Genomic DNA, 16,197 nt, shown 5'->3' on the forward strand with positions numbered 1-16,197 from the left:
AATGATACAAAACATGGATACACCTATTTAAATATGTTACCAAATCTTTGAAAATTCTCGACAATATCCTAAAACCTACCAATCTGATCAGATGATACAAAACTAGAAAGCTTAATTTTGCCTAAAATTGCCATTAAAACCTGACAAGCCTTTTAATCAAAATTAAGACCGGTCAACAAAATGCCCATAAAGCCGTGCGACAGATAGTAGAATCATAAAGCCGTACGCATTTCAGGAGAAAACTGTGCACATTTCACCAGTCTATGACATTGTCCAATTGTTGAAGGTTTCTGTAATAAACGCAGACTGTTTGAGGCGTGGACCTTAGACCGATTTAGAAGTACAAAAATGTGGTACACAGTTTATCAGCCTATGTTTTTTGTCAAATTACCGAAGGTTTCCTTAAATTATCTAGAATATTAGCCAAATTTCTTTACACCTTATGTACAAGCTAGGGCCAAACTACAATGCCCCTTTATGACAAGAACACTTCTTTATTTTGCTCAAGTTTGCAGAAAACTTCCAGACACATGTGAATGCTAATGTTTGCTTTCTGTTACAGATCGCTGTCAAAACCATTTTACATTCAACACAACCAACTTTCAAACCGAGTATATCACACAGCAGCTTGCCATTTTACTTTTAATATTGCATTTCGCCTACTGCAGGAGAGAGATATAAACATATAATCTTTTCCTTTCATTATTGCTGTTTGCTGTACATAATAAAACCTGGTACATTACAGCTACCATTGCAGTCCTCTCATTGCACTGCAGTGTCATTTGATTGTTAATATTGCATTTCTCCTATTGCAGTGGAGAGATATAAACATATCATCTTCTCCTTTCATTATTGCTGTTTGTTCCACAGCATCCAGTACAGTAAACCTACAGCTACTATTGCAGTTGGATTGCAGTTATCCTATTGCAGTGCAGAGATATAATAAACATATTTCATTATTGCTGTTGTTCGTTAAATTACATACAGTACAGCAGGTTAAGCTTACAGCTTTAATTAATATTCATTTTATTGTTGTAAAACTTAGGTTTGAGATAGTAGTAGATTAGGTCTGATTTTTATACAACCTTTCGTTTTGCATAATTGACCTTTTGAATTTCATTTCAAAACAACTTGACAACTACCATGGACATACAACCTCCCAGAACACTACAGGTCGTCCAGGTGTCTCCCAATTGTTACAGCGCAATAGGAAGAGAAATAGAAGGTTCTAGCAGCAACCATCAACATCAAATGCCAATGTTCAAAAGCATGCTACTCAAAATAATAACAACAACTCATCTGATTCAGAGAGTTCTTTAGTACATGTTGTAGGCGATGTAAATGTCATTGACTTGGCAGCCCTTTGTTACCAGATGATGATCATGATTTTATGGACATCATTGAGTATGAAAATATTGCACTAAATATTGCACAAAACAATATTGCTCTTCCAAATGCTGCCCCTTTCATCACATTCCTCATTTTCAATCTTTAGATTGTTCTGATTTTCAAGAACTGCGTAACAGCTTTCTAGGCAGACTTGAAAACAACATATCACAGCTCACATGTACTGGATGTAATGAGAAACATTTCATTACATACAATGCTCAAATACAACTACGTCATACGTGCCAACAAGTTAGACCTGACACTGTTAATAAATTCAGTGCAGCCAACAATATGTACCCAGGTGCATCTGTTGAATTGTTATGAATTGTCACTTGGGTCGTTGGCTGTATGACAAAGGAATTTCTAGTATTACAGTTTTATAAGTTTATGCATTTACTTTCATGACACGCTATTTCTACACAACAGAACCCTAGCTAAAAACAGGTCTGTCACATTAACTCTGAAAATCTTTCATAAATAATTTTTTCCTATACTTTGGTTTATAGTTTAATTGGGGTTTTTTGTGGTACAAATATACTTTATAGCAGAATAATACTTTATATATATATGTATTTGAATTGTATGAATCTTTGGGGAGATATTGTAAAAAGGCTAGACCAAGTTTGAAGGTAATACAATGTTCATTACAAAGGTAAAAGACTCATTAACATATCTCCAATCGCTTATGAAAAATTGTTTTTACCAGTAGACTATAATTATACTGCTAGACGTTTTTCAATATTTGTAATAATCAGGTGAATAGGTACAGGGTATCATACAATTGGGCTTTATTAGAGTGGTTATGCTCAACACATAAATGTAGGTTAGAAAGTTTGCTATTTTTATTTATCAAAAGAAGGTAACTCTTCTCTTTCAAACAAAAAGACTGAAATACCTGCCAAAGTTATCTCAATAGATCTACAATGAATAATGATTTGTGGTAAGCAAATAAGTTTGACTCGGTAATACTCGTGCTAACTTTCACTCGGTAATACAGTAATAATACCGTGAAATATGAGGTCAAAATGTTATGGGACCTGAGTTTGTGTGTCAATTCGCTTGTATTTTAAATCAATGTTTCCCATATGAAAGACACATACATGTAAAACAAGATGTTACAAGCAAAACTATGTTTTTAACTAGTCTAATTCAATACTTAGGCTCACAAGATAATAAATACCTTTCTGGTGGTTAAGCTCTACAACAAAGTGGAACATTATTATCTAGAGAACTATGTGGAACTCTTTCCTTCAAGACAGATGGTAGCGGCTAACAGCAATGTGTGCTGTGGAAAGCGGGAGAAAGAAGTTAAATTTTTAGTAAATAAGCTTAACTTTCTATAAAAATACTTGAAAACTTTTTATTTTTCGGTTACACTATACTTAATTATAATTTTGTTTTCAATTTCATTACATGTATTTACTTTTTTTGGTTTCACTCAGACTGATCTGTTGAAACAGACCAAGCATTCCATTTTTTCATAAGCAGCCTTTTACTTACTCTCTAAAAAAGTATATAAACTCCCAAATCGGTTAATGATAACAATAAAATAAGCACAGTTAGAACATTCGGAAAAGCTGAGAAAAGGTCAAAACAAATGTGAAGTGAGGTTACCGGTCTACTTGAGTGTTTGATTCAGGCCAGGTTGGAGATATACGCCCAAATAAAACTCTATACGTTATATACTTGGCCACCTGGCGCATCAGGAGCCCTCTCATATGTCAAAGTATCTCAACTTTGACTCATATTTTAGGGTGTTCACCTATACCTGCTTGACATTCTTTTGGCTTTTCTGAAGTTTCCTGTATGTTGAGACACTCTCATGCCAATTTATTGCTGTAATTGATTCTACAGATATAACTGGCTAGTACTGAACTTTATCTTTTCTGATGCTGGCAAAGAGACAGACAACTATTAGACTAAAACTAAAGAAGTTTCAAAACCAATGACTTTAGTAGACTGAGACACAAAACATTTTTAATTAGGAAATTGTAACAGCGCACACACTAGTTGGTATTCGCAAATAATAGCATTTTATAAGCTAATTAAATACACCTCAATTTGGCGCAAGTTAAGAAATTATGTACAATATGCTGGCTTTTGATTTAGTGATACCCACTGATAGCCATCTGAAAAATTCTGCACCTCCAAACAAAAGTTTAGGCTACTCTCCTGAAATTCTTAAAAAAATTAATCTGAAAGGGGGTTAACAGGTGCAGGTTTGATGTGCCTTCTCTGCAATATATAAAATGAGATACTAGTATTTGACCTTTCTGATGAATGTGGTAACTAGTTCAGGTCAACCACACACGTATGTAATAAATAAATGAAGTGTCAGTTTGGTTGTTTAATTGAGATTATGTTAAACAAAACCTGGACAGTCTTTTTAGTTGTGAAAATATTTGAAGTAGAAAAAACTAGTTTTCACAAAATGAAATACCTTTAAAATAAAATGTTGCTCAATGCAGTTTAAGTTAAAATCTCAGATAGTTTTTTTTATTATAGTTTTGCCTGAAAAATCAATTCCCTTCGTTTAAGGGTTTTTAGCTTTCACCAAAAATGCAAAAATTAATAGCACTACATTAACTTAAGTAGCAATAAAAAAGTAAACCTTGATGCCATATAATGAGACAGTTTAATAGGCTGGTTGTTTATATACATTCAACATAAAAGCTACTCACATCATGTTTAAACAGGACAGTCATATTGATACGACTTCATTGATAGCTATTTTTCACCAGAAAATTATGAGCTTGCTGACTTTTCAATCTTGGCAGAAGTGTACTAAAAATGCTTATACAGATCACTGGCAACAGTCTGTCTTGGCTCAGAAGGACAGCTTTTTAAATGAGATTAGGGCAAAGTAATAGGATTAAACAATATGTTTAGAATCTGTCAGGGGGTAACAAAACTTATTTTGTTATTTGAATTGTTTTAAATTCTGTTTGTTTTGTTCCAAAATCTTCTAATGTAAGGTTATAGCTACATTGATATAAAAATGACTTGTTTGTTCAAGGAATAATAACCAAGCAATTAAACCAACTTTGGTTGTCAAATTATTATTGTAAAGGAATCTTTCCTAAATCTTTACTGTGCCACAAGAAACAAGCCACTTGAGTTCAATGGCGAGTATGCATAGCATGTATATTTGAAATATCTACATAAATACAATCAAATTAGTGTGTGCTCACGATGATTTACTGTACATGCAAGAGACTGCCAGTTGATCTGCCGACTTATGATCAATAAACCCATGAAAACATGACACAAGAATGTATGTGTCACTGTTTGCCATACAAACACAATGGATAAAAGTCAGAAAAGTGATCCATGACCAATAATGTTATAGACTATGCGATCTGGTAAAAAGGATGTATAGTTCACTAATAATAATGTAGAGTATAATCTCAAATAAAAACACTAGATAGTAAGTGAGACCCCAATTTTGAAAAAAACACCAATATGTACAAGTCATTTTTGAGCCTGCATGCCTTAAATCTGTAAAATATTCTATTGAGAATTTCAATTGGTGGTGCAACTCCTATATCAAGCGTATTTTGAAACAAAAAAAACAGCTCTTACAAACCTAACTAAAAACTAAAAATAAGGTATAGTTATCAATTTTAATTAAAAATTTAAAATGCAAGCCTAGCTGTTCTAGTTGGTCTGTGAATCAGCATAAGACAGTTTCTGTGTACCTTAACATACAGACCTGTGTACTTTAACACAAGTTTTTTCAATTTGAGTCAAAGCTATAAAAATTGGTACCACCTATGCTAGAACCATCTATACCAGTACCATTATTAGTAACACCTATATTAGTACCATCTATATTAGTAGTACCTCTATTAGTACCAGCTATATTAGTACTAGTGGCTAAACATAAACAGGGGTTTCATTGCTACTCATATAATAAAAAGTATAATAATAAGTTTTCTAGAGTGTTGAGGCTCCTTTAGTCTGTATATTTCAGAGAAAGTTTCTCTTATTTGAGAGACTCAGGTAGTGATCACCAGTGTGTATGATATCATTTAAGAATTTTTTACAGATTTCATGATTTATTGTTTTCTTATGAGTGATCAGCTGTCAAAGTTGGTAAACAATTTCTTTTCGGTTTGTGAGAGAAAAGAAACATTTAAATAACCGTCAGGGAAATGTGTCCCTTTTTGTTGTTGTTCTACGCAAATGTGTAAAACAATAGTTTTTATGTTTGTGTAGACTTGACTGCTCAGTGAGTTTCATTAATCAACGAACGTTTTAAGGCATTCATCAACGGACGGACGGCACAAATCTTTTGTTAGGGCTTTTTGATAAATATTCTGTTAGGACTTACCATTGCATAACCACCACTTTACCTGATAATAACCAGTGCATTGCATTGTATCAACATACCTCATGAACTGGCAGAAAAATTTCTGTAGTTCATTGCACAATTATATTGCTTGATACATCGGCTAAATATTTCCAATGCAAAGATTAATGGTTGTTTGTGTTTTCACATAGCATGTTAATAAATGGAAGGCACATGAGCAACAGCTGATTATTGGTATGCAAGCCACAAATACTTATCTGTGAGAAAAGATTAATCAAAACTTTTTCAAAGCCTCTGAGATTGGATTAGAATGCTGAGGCAAAACACCACTTTAACTGCAAATTAATTAGACAAAAAAATTGCATCTGACTACAATGAGCTCATCTGTTTTGTTTTTTTGGGAAAAAAGTTCTACTGGTAACTTGTGCTCAGTGACCTTTTTTCTGCAGAAAAAGCCGTTTTGAGCATAAAAAAGAAGCTCAGAAATTGGCTATGCGACTGCAGAGTCACAGCTGACCACTCTTTATCTAGCCTCATGGAAAAAAAAAGACATAACAATTGGAGGTATTTTAAATATCTTCATCTGTGGTCACCAAAGTGCAGCTTATAATAAATTGCATTCTCCTAAATAAACATTGAAATTTTTCTTCAGCTTTATCTTGGAGAAATCATCTTTTTGCAAAAAAGACATTGAAGGATCTTTTTTAAAAGTCTTGGCAACTGTTTCTGCAGCTTAAGTAATGCATTGTAAATATTATAAAAATTAGAAATTCCCCAGTCATACAGCCCACGACCAAAGTGATATTGGAAAAAAGATAGGGTACTGATGGTTGAGAAATGCAATATTAGCGGTCAAATGGCACTGCAGTGCAATAGGATAACGGCAATGGTAGCTGTAATGTACTGGGTGTTATTATGTATAACAAACAGCAATAATTAAAGAAAAATATTATATGTTTATATCTCTCTCCAGCAATAAAATAAATGCAATATTAGAAGTAAAATGCACTGATATCATTAGAATAACCAAAATTATTAATATAGAAATACAGTAATAATAGAAAACCAATGCACAATTTTGTTTACATTTCAAAACGATATTTATATAGATCTTTAGAAAGTCTGTTTAACAAAACTATTTAGCAAAAAATTATAACAGTAACATATTGCGCCACATCGGTCACTATATACTTTGATCTTGTAAATTTGAATGCTTATTCTTATGATTAAATTGTATAAAATTGAATAATTATTCTTATAATTAAATATTGCAATAATTTCATAAGAATCGTTAGAAATTGATGACATGACCTCTGAACCCAAATTGGCCACCCCGCGGCAGATGGAATATAAACATTGTAGGATTAACCTGAGCAATTAGTAACTGTTCTATAAGTGTAAGAGAAGATAACAATTCAACAGATGGACATGAGTTCATAATATTGTTGGCTGCACTGAATTTATTAACAGTGTCAGGGCTAACTTGTTAGTATGTATGACATAGTTGTATTTGAGCATTGTATGTAATAAAAAATTTTTCATTACATCCAGTACATGTGAGCTGTGATATGTTGTTGTCAAGTCTGCCTAGAAAGTTGTTATCCAGTTCTTGAAAATCAGGACAATCTAAAGATTGAAAATGAGGAATGTGATAGAGGGGCAGCATTGGGAGGAGCAATATTGTTTTGTGCAATATTTGGTGCAATATTTTTATGGTCACTAATGTCTATAAAATCATGATCATCATCTGGAAGCAAAGGGGCTGCCAAGTTCATGTCATTTAAATCACCTACATCTACTAAAGAATTCTCTGAATCAGATGAGTTGTTGTTATTATTTTGAGTAGCGTGTTGTTGAGCATTAGCATTCGATGTTGATGGTTGCTGTGAAGACCTTCTATTTCTCCACCTCCAAAATAATTAGGAGACACATGGACGGCCAATGCAACGACGTGGTGTTCTCGGAGGTTGTATGTCCATGGTAGTTGCCAAAGTTGTTTTAAAATGAAATTCAAAAGGTCAATTATGCAAAACCAAAGGTTGTATAAAATCAGACCTAATCTACTACTATCTCAAACTTATGTTTTACAACAATGAAATAAATACTAATTCAAGCTGTAGACCTAACCTACTGTAAGTAATTTAACCAATGATATACAGCCCCACAAGGACAGGCGATGGCTATCATATGGGCGGGGTTTAATGATCGTTCTCTGTTAGGATTGTGCTAGCCTGGGTTTTGGAGCTAACACAATTGTCGGGGGGCGTTCGCGTTGCCTTGTTAGCTTTTGGAAAACACGACTCGCTGTTATCGTTTCATTAGCTCATTCAGTCAGTAGACCCGCGGTTCACAATAACAAACTTTGAATTTCTACAATGTAGGGTAATACCTAACAAAAATAATGGATCTATGCAAAATAAAACATTTCAAATTACCTACTTTTACTAATTTTGAAATTGCTAAAAGTTTAGTATATGCTTAAAGTTGAATATAATTTACCCAAAGTTACCTGAACAACCACCTTTTTTCCTAGTTTTTGATTACTATTTTGCCACCCCTAATATAAAATGACAAAGTCTCTCATCATTGTCACATCGTTTTACCTGGCCATTAAGATGGGACAGCAGGCAAAGCTGTGCAGTGTATAGTAAAAGTAAAATATTAAAAGTAAAATGGCAAACTGCCGCGTAATATACAGTTTGATAGTTGGTAGTGTTGAATGTAGAATGGTTTTGACAGCGATATGTAACAGAAAGCAAGCATTAGCATTCACCTGTGTCTGGAAGTTTTCTGCAAACTGGAGTGAAATAAAGAAATATTCTTGTCACAAAAGGGCGTTGTAGTTCGGCCTTAGCTTGTAGATAAGATGTAAAGAAATCTGGCTAATGTTCTAGATAATTTAAAAACCTGCGGCAATTGGACAAAAAACGTAGGCCGATAAACTGTGTACCACATTTTCATACTTGTAAATCGGTCTACGCAATTAGACAATGCTATAGACTGGTGAAATGTGCACTTTTTTCTCGTGAAACTTGGATGACTTAATGGTTATACTATTTGTCGCACGGCCTTATTGGCGTTTCATTGGCCGGTCTTACCTTTGATTAAAAAAGGCTTCTCAAGTTTCTATTTTGATTTTAGGCCGAATTAATCTGTCTATTTATGTATCATCCAATCAGATGGGTTAGTTTTGGGATATTGCGGTAACCTTTCAAAGGCTTGGTAACATATTTAAATAGGTTTATGTGTGTTTTGTATCATTATTATACTTAAACGACTTTACAGAAAAATGGTTAAATTTGTTGAAGAAATTCCGGTACAAGGGTTTGGTCATGCCGTCAACGAATAATTTTTTGAGAGTTGTGTGCACATATGCATTTATCATAAATCTCCTGATCAATTGCTTCGCTCGTGTTTGGTCGTGGGATTAATAATAAAATGAACCAAAAGCAATGCAAAAGTGTTCAACCTTACTAGCAAACAACAGAAATTTAATATTATACCTTGAATGCACTCATGAACAAGAACAAAATAAAACAATGAGTTGACAACATCTTACTAATATAGATTTGAACATCTTGCTGTAGCATAAAAATCTTCTTTTCAATAAAGGCTTTTGAGAAGTTGTCTAACCTTAAAATTACATTGAGTTGTTGCTTTAATATGAGTACCTAGTAGTACAGTTAATTAAAGACTAAAGGTAAGAGATACCTGCAGACAACTCTTTTAGGTCTATTGATTTACAAACTTGCGGTAACCACTATACTGCTCTTTGTTATCTGATTAACAGCACGGCCAAGAATTCTAATTAAGAAAAGGCTTGGAGAACGATGGACTCAATGCATTGCTGGAGTGCTCACTGCAGGATGTCTAATTGCCACAGCCTTCACTATCAGTGCATGGTGAGGCATGTTGTTGAGCGGGGTTTGTCTCTAATCTCTAAGCCTTGTTAAATGAAAGCTTATTGATCTGTCAAGTATTGATTGTAACTTCACTTTCCTTAATTCAGGTGACAACGTTCTGTGCAGATAAACCGCCAATGGATTACGTAAACTCACTAACTTTGAAATGGAAAGTAGGGTGAATATTTTAAAATAGATTCATAACTTTTTTTTAGCAAGATTCTATAAATTAACTGCTATGGTTTGTGCTAGTAATATTCTTACATACACCAGCAATACTTACTGGGAGGCTATTTGTTTTTAGGTCAATTTATTTGAATTTATTAGAAAGCTACTATTGATACTAGCTATTTTAATACTTACCATATCCACTCCACGTAAAAATTTCACATGTTGTTATGACTGTGTGCCATCATTAATAGACAGGTTATTTGACGAAGACCTGCCATTGATCAGTGCACCAGGTATACTTGGTTCCATGAAGTGATAATGCCTACTTTTAAACTGCTCAAATGTTTTCTTTTAATCAGAAAGCCAAAATATAGTTTAATCAACTATTTCTGCGCTGCTTATCAAGGTCAGTAGCTCAGAAAATTTTGTTCAAATGCATAAAGTTCCTACTTCCTTTCTGTGCTGCTCTTTGTTTAGTCCCTTATGCATTTTCATGACAAATGTTATAAAAATATAATTGATCTATAGAATTTGGTAACGGTACCATAGTGTTTTTTTCCTATGCTACGAAATTGATACTTACCATTGCTGTCATGTTGCTGATGCTGTTAAATTATACTGGATACAAGGTGATGAAATATGCCTTAAAGTTAAAAATAATCTAGAATGACAGTTCTGATAACACAAGGGGTGCTATAAATCAACAAGTTTATAACTGTGCCAAACTTATCACAATTTACAGCTTGAAAGTTGGCAAAACACATTTCTAGATAATTGCCTAACATCAACACATTTTTGAAATGTTTCACAATGTCGTTGATCACTCATATGCAAAGTGGTACACTGAGCAATAAGGGAGTGCCAAGATAGTCATGTGGGCCTACTAAATTAGTATGTTAGAAGTTGTTTCACAACAAGATGAAATCTTGTTGTGAAATCAAGCAGTACAGTGTCATGAATAGTACAACTACCTCATGAACACCTTATTTTAAACAGGTGCAGGTACATCTCTGACTACTGTTGCCACTTACTCTATGGTTAGCGTCTACTTTCCAACATCTCAGCTGCCCCTCGCTATAGCTATGATGGTCAGTCTCAACCTTGCAGAAGCAATTTGGGCTTCAATCATAGGTTTGCCTTCACTTTCTTATGTTGTCCGAGTTCTTTGTAGATAAGTGAAATACCTAAATGACTGCCTTGGAGTAGTAACTAGTCATCAGACATGGTTTTTTACTATAATAGCTAAAAAGTTTTCCAACAAAACTATACATTTATCTGTCTTCTATCAAACGTCTATCGATCATATTTGGAAATTTACTATGGCTTTTCAGCGTAAATAATAAAACCTTGTTTTAACATTTTTTCTTTTCTTATTAATCAAAATCATTATTTTTAAATATTGTTTACAAAAAAACAAAAACGTGGTAAGGATGTTGATGAAAGCCGTAGTGTAGAATATGAAGATATCTCAAAGAAAAATAGTGATTTATTCTCAACGACTCGGTGGTGCTGACTTGATTATGTCGGTCCTAGCAATAGCAGTCGCTAAGCACTGTTTGAAAACCATTATTCCGTTATAGCGACATTGCATAACATATCCAGGAAGTCCACTCAATTACACAAGCTATGTAATGTGTACAGATTTATTTATATTGAAATTCATTGCCGAAATGCATTGCTATGAACTCTGTCTAAAATGAGCAATCTCATTCTTTGTCTGCCTTCAAGGTTTATTTTCAAACCAGTGTCATGATACATCTGTCTGTGAACTGCGATCCTGTCATTTGTGTCTAAAAGATAAAATATATATTTTTGGCTATTGACCTATGTTGACATTTATGTTTTGACATCAGCCATTCCCTCATAGTTTTTATATGAAAAAAACACTCTTAGGTATAAAAGGTCAGTACGGTTTCTATATGCACAGTGTACATTACTCAAATATACTAGAAACTCCACTGTCATACGGCCTAGGACCAAAGAGATATTGGAAAAAAGAACGGGTACTGATGGTTGAGAAATGCAATATTAGCAGTCAAATGGCACTGCAGTGCAATAGGATAACTGCAATAGTAGCTGTAATATACTGGGTGTGAGTGTTATTATATACAACAAATAGCAATAATGAAAGGAAAATATTATATGTCTATATCTCTATATTAAAAGTAAAAAGCACTGATATTATTAGAATAACCAATATTATTAATATGGTAATAATATACAACCCATGCACAATTTTGTCAACGTCATAGCTAGCAATATCAAGAAGTTGTGATATTTATATAGATTTTTAGAAAATCTGTACTACGTAGTCTGTAGTCTTCCAAACTTATAATTAAATATTGTAATAATCCCATAAGAATCGTTAGAAAAAAATATCATCGTGATTTCTTTACTTACACTGCGTTGGACATCAGTTAGAATACCAAAGTACTCAATAGGTTCCAAAATGTCAGTTACTTTGAAATTGGAAAAAAAGGAAACGATTTCTGTACTTCTACGTTGATTACAGAAACCTTCGGCAATTCGACAATGCCATAGTTTGGTAAAATGTGTACGTTATTTTTTCATGAAATGCGCACGACTTAATGGTTCTATTCTCTGTCGCTCGGCGTTTCATTTGCCGATCTTAACTCTTATTAAACCAAGCTTTCAAGCATTTTGTGACGATTTTTTGGCCAAGTTAATCTGTCTATTTGTGTATAATCCGATCAGATGGGTAAGTTTTAAGAGACTGTCAACAGTTTACAAATACTTGGTAACATATTCAAATAGGCTTATATGTGTTTTGTATCGTCATTATACTTTAACGACTCTACAAAACGATGGTTAAATTTGTTGATGAGAGTTCAAGACAAGGGTTTGTCTCATTGTTGATGAATAATTTTCGTAAGTTGTGTGCACATGCATTTATCATAAAAACTCTCAAACTTAGCCCTAGCTCGTTTGGTCGTGGGATTATCTTGCTTAAAGTTTAAATTAAAAGTCTTATTTGTATGAGACTTTATGCCCAACCTATGATATAATAAGTGAGAGGTCAGCATATCCTTACAATATAGTGTGCAAACATTAACAGTTAAAAGATTATTGAAAATAATGTGGTACTTCATGCTTTCTCTGTCATTCAAAAGGTCTTGTTTTTATCAAATCTCTGTGTAAAAGTTTAAACATTCAAACTTAACCAATCTGCATCAAATCAGCTAGTTTACAAGCTGTGCAGTGTTTTCTATACTTAAAAAATGCATAATATGTAAAATGTTTAGAGACAATAAAAATAAACTACATAAATTATTTGGTTTTATAATGAGATCATCAGTGAACTACTGCAAAAACAGCAAATTGAGCAAATCCATTATTTTCTGGTGATGACTTGCTTTCAATAAACATAATATATGTAGCTTTGTATGGTAATCAGCTAGCTTGGTGTGGCTATCAGCCTAGTGAATTCTCTTTTTCTATAAGGATAAGTTAATGTAGTGTTAAAAATTATTGTATAACGTTAGTCAAACCTATAAGTATGACAAACATATTAGATTTCCAGGAAAGGCTAAAATACAATAAGCTATATAAGAATTCAATGTAACACACGTTGAAGGTAATATTTTTTGTTTGATATAATTGTCTAATTATCAGATTTCTACAATATTTTGTAAGAAACAAGTTCAGGTATTTCACTATAGCTCTCATTGCAACAACAGTGTCTAGGTTTCAATGATTGGCACAAGTATTAAACATACTAATCATACTAATATACCAACCATATAACATGTCTATAACGTCTGAAATGTAAAGGCATGCTTCTGTCATGTAGTTACAAAGTTTGGTAGTGTTCTCTAGTAGAGAAACACACCGCCAAAACTAGTTTTTATAAGCCACCGTTGGTGGTCCTAACATTTATCAATGGCATCTTCTGGAACTTTCAGATTAATTCGAGGAGATGAATTTTGTAATACATCTAGTTTAACGAAGGACAGAGGTGGATCTTTAACATGCCTACTTTGTCAGTGTATGTAGTACAGGGGGCCCCCAAGTTATGGTCTAAATCCGAACTGAGGAATTTTTGTCATTAAGCAGGACTCAAACCATCAACCCCATGGTTGACATCAAAGATGCTACCACTAGGCCACCCTGACATTCTGTAATTTCTAAAATATCAAATACCTAGGACCCTCTTTCATATATTGCAAATCAAAGATGCACCTGTTAACTACCCTTATAAATAGTCTTTGTGAAAATATCAGGAGACTAGCCAAAACTCTTGTTTACTGTTACAAGACTGTTCAGATGGCCATCAGTGGATATCACTAATTCTTAAGTCAGCACGCTGTGCATAATTTGGTCATTTGTCTAAAATTGAGATTTATTTAACTAGCTTACAAATGCTCACATTTTTAATGTAAAACTCATCCAATTAGCTCAAAATTCCAACATTGGCGCATACCTACCGGATTAATTTTATGCAATAAACAGTTTTTTGGTGCAATTCTACAAAATGCCTACTCTTGCTACTAGTTTTTAAGTTTTGCGATTTTTAACATAATAAAAACTACTTACTTCTATTTCCGGGTCTGTATAATTCCATCGTTAGATACTTTATACCTGCAACATAAAAAGTTTTAATAATAAACCATTTATATTAGCCGAGTAGATCATTCTGCAAAAACTGAATTAAAATTTAAAAAAATAACAATCTAAACAAGAGTTGTTTGCTGATAAGTACAAATAGTAAATTGTTTGACTTTTTTGCTGAATAATACTAGCGTATCAAAGCAAAAAATTAAGATTAACATTCATTATTTTTAGCCAGTTGCAAAACTAGTAAAGTCTCTAAATATATAAAAATCCTCAAAACAAGTTGATAAACTGTTATTATTAGAACCGTAAAAATATTGTTTTTTTTGTGCTTTCTCAGTGTTATAATTCTCACTTACTATACTAATAATTGTAATCGATCTAATTTATTTAACATTCCCAAGTTCTTATAGCCAATTATTTACGTACAGTAGAACGTGTAATCTAACTTATGTCATTATTATGCATGAGTTGGGTTGGCATTACATAGTATGAGTTCATAATTTGTGTACAGCAGCACCACATACAACGGATTAAACATTTGACAACGATAAAAATCTAAACTTAACATTATTAAAAACAAGCTGAACAAGCCCTAACCTTTTAAATAAATCATCTCGTATAACAGTAAAAGAGTTGATATGGCTCTACAGCTATGATACAAATAATAATAAAAATAATAATGATAATCTACCCACTATTAATACCTTCCATAATATAACATTTTTTACTCACCAGTATAGTCTCACTTCCTAAAAACAACTTGTGGGTTTTGTAATGCCTCCAACCAATCAATCTAACAGGCTAAACTTTGGCTAGCTTGTGCTTTCTCAGTGTTTTAATGCTCACTTACTATACTAATAATTGTAATCAATCTAACTTATAGCCAATTATTTAAGTACAGTAGAGCATGCAATCTAACTTATGCCATCATTATTATGCATGACTTGGTTCCACATCACATAGTATGAGTTCATAAGTTAGAAACAGCACCACAACATACAATAGATTAAACATTTGATAACGATAACCAGTTTTTACACCTACAAATGTCCAGTAAGGGTGACCTGATGATGAAGATCATGCCTATTTCATTCAAACATACTGGTACAAATTTGTAATTTTTTGCTATATTTGTGCTGGCTGTATATTGCTAATCGGCTTGTGTTCAGAAAACCATTTTTAGCAGACAAAGAAAAGGGCTTCATTATTTAAACATACGTTAGCTCTAATTTACTGCAATTTTTTGAAAGTTTACATAAGTGGGAAATTTCCATTAACTACACTTTTAACTATGCAAACAAAATACGATGCAACTACAAAACAACTAGCTAAGCTCTAATGTATGTAAATTATCAAACATAACTGCATGCAGAGCTATTACAACTATGACCTTGTGCTATGAACATGCTTTTGGTTGACAGTGAAGCTCTTTAAAACAGTAACATGCTTTTGGTTGCTCTGATTTGCAGTGAGAGAGCTTAAGTTATATTTATGTCTATGAATTAATAGGTGTTGGACTGCTTCAACCTTTAATTGAGAACATGGAATGTGAAAATGTGTGGTTACTGCGATGATTCGTTATAAGTATTGATGTCACACACATAAATACATTCCTTGCATGAATTTGATAGCTGAGTTTCCCCTAATATCATATAACACTAGTGAGAACTGTTAAATGAGAGGACACCTCTTGTTCCTATTATACTAACTAAAAGGTTGAGCTAACTGATTGTAGAATACAGGCTAAATAATCAAATCTCTAAAAGAAATCTCTCAAAAAAAATTTGGAATTGTCAAACCTTTCAATGAGTGACCTACATGTAGTATAATAATCCTTAAACCACACAC

General features: G+C 33.1%; 1 long non-coding RNA gene across 1 annotated transcript; it reads right to left on the minus strand.

The window, feature by feature from the left end:
* Positions 1–11,421: 11,421 nt before the first annotated feature.
* On the minus strand, positions 11,422–15,817 carry LOC137397655 (uncharacterized). The gene is made up of 3 exons (XR_010978713.1): positions 15,740–15,817; positions 14,329–14,373; positions 11,422–11,564 (listed from the first exon to the last, which is right to left on the minus strand). It is a non-coding gene; the product is annotated as an uncharacterized lncRNA (long non-coding RNA).
* Between the last annotated feature and the right edge of the window lie 380 nt (positions 15,818–16,197).

This window comes from Watersipora subatra, chromosome 5 (genome assembly GCF_963576615.1).
Source record: "Watersipora subatra chromosome 5, tzWatSuba1.1, whole genome shotgun sequence".
NCBI classification, from domain to species: Eukaryota; Metazoa; Bryozoa; class Gymnolaemata; order Cheilostomatida; family Watersiporidae; genus Watersipora; species Watersipora subatra.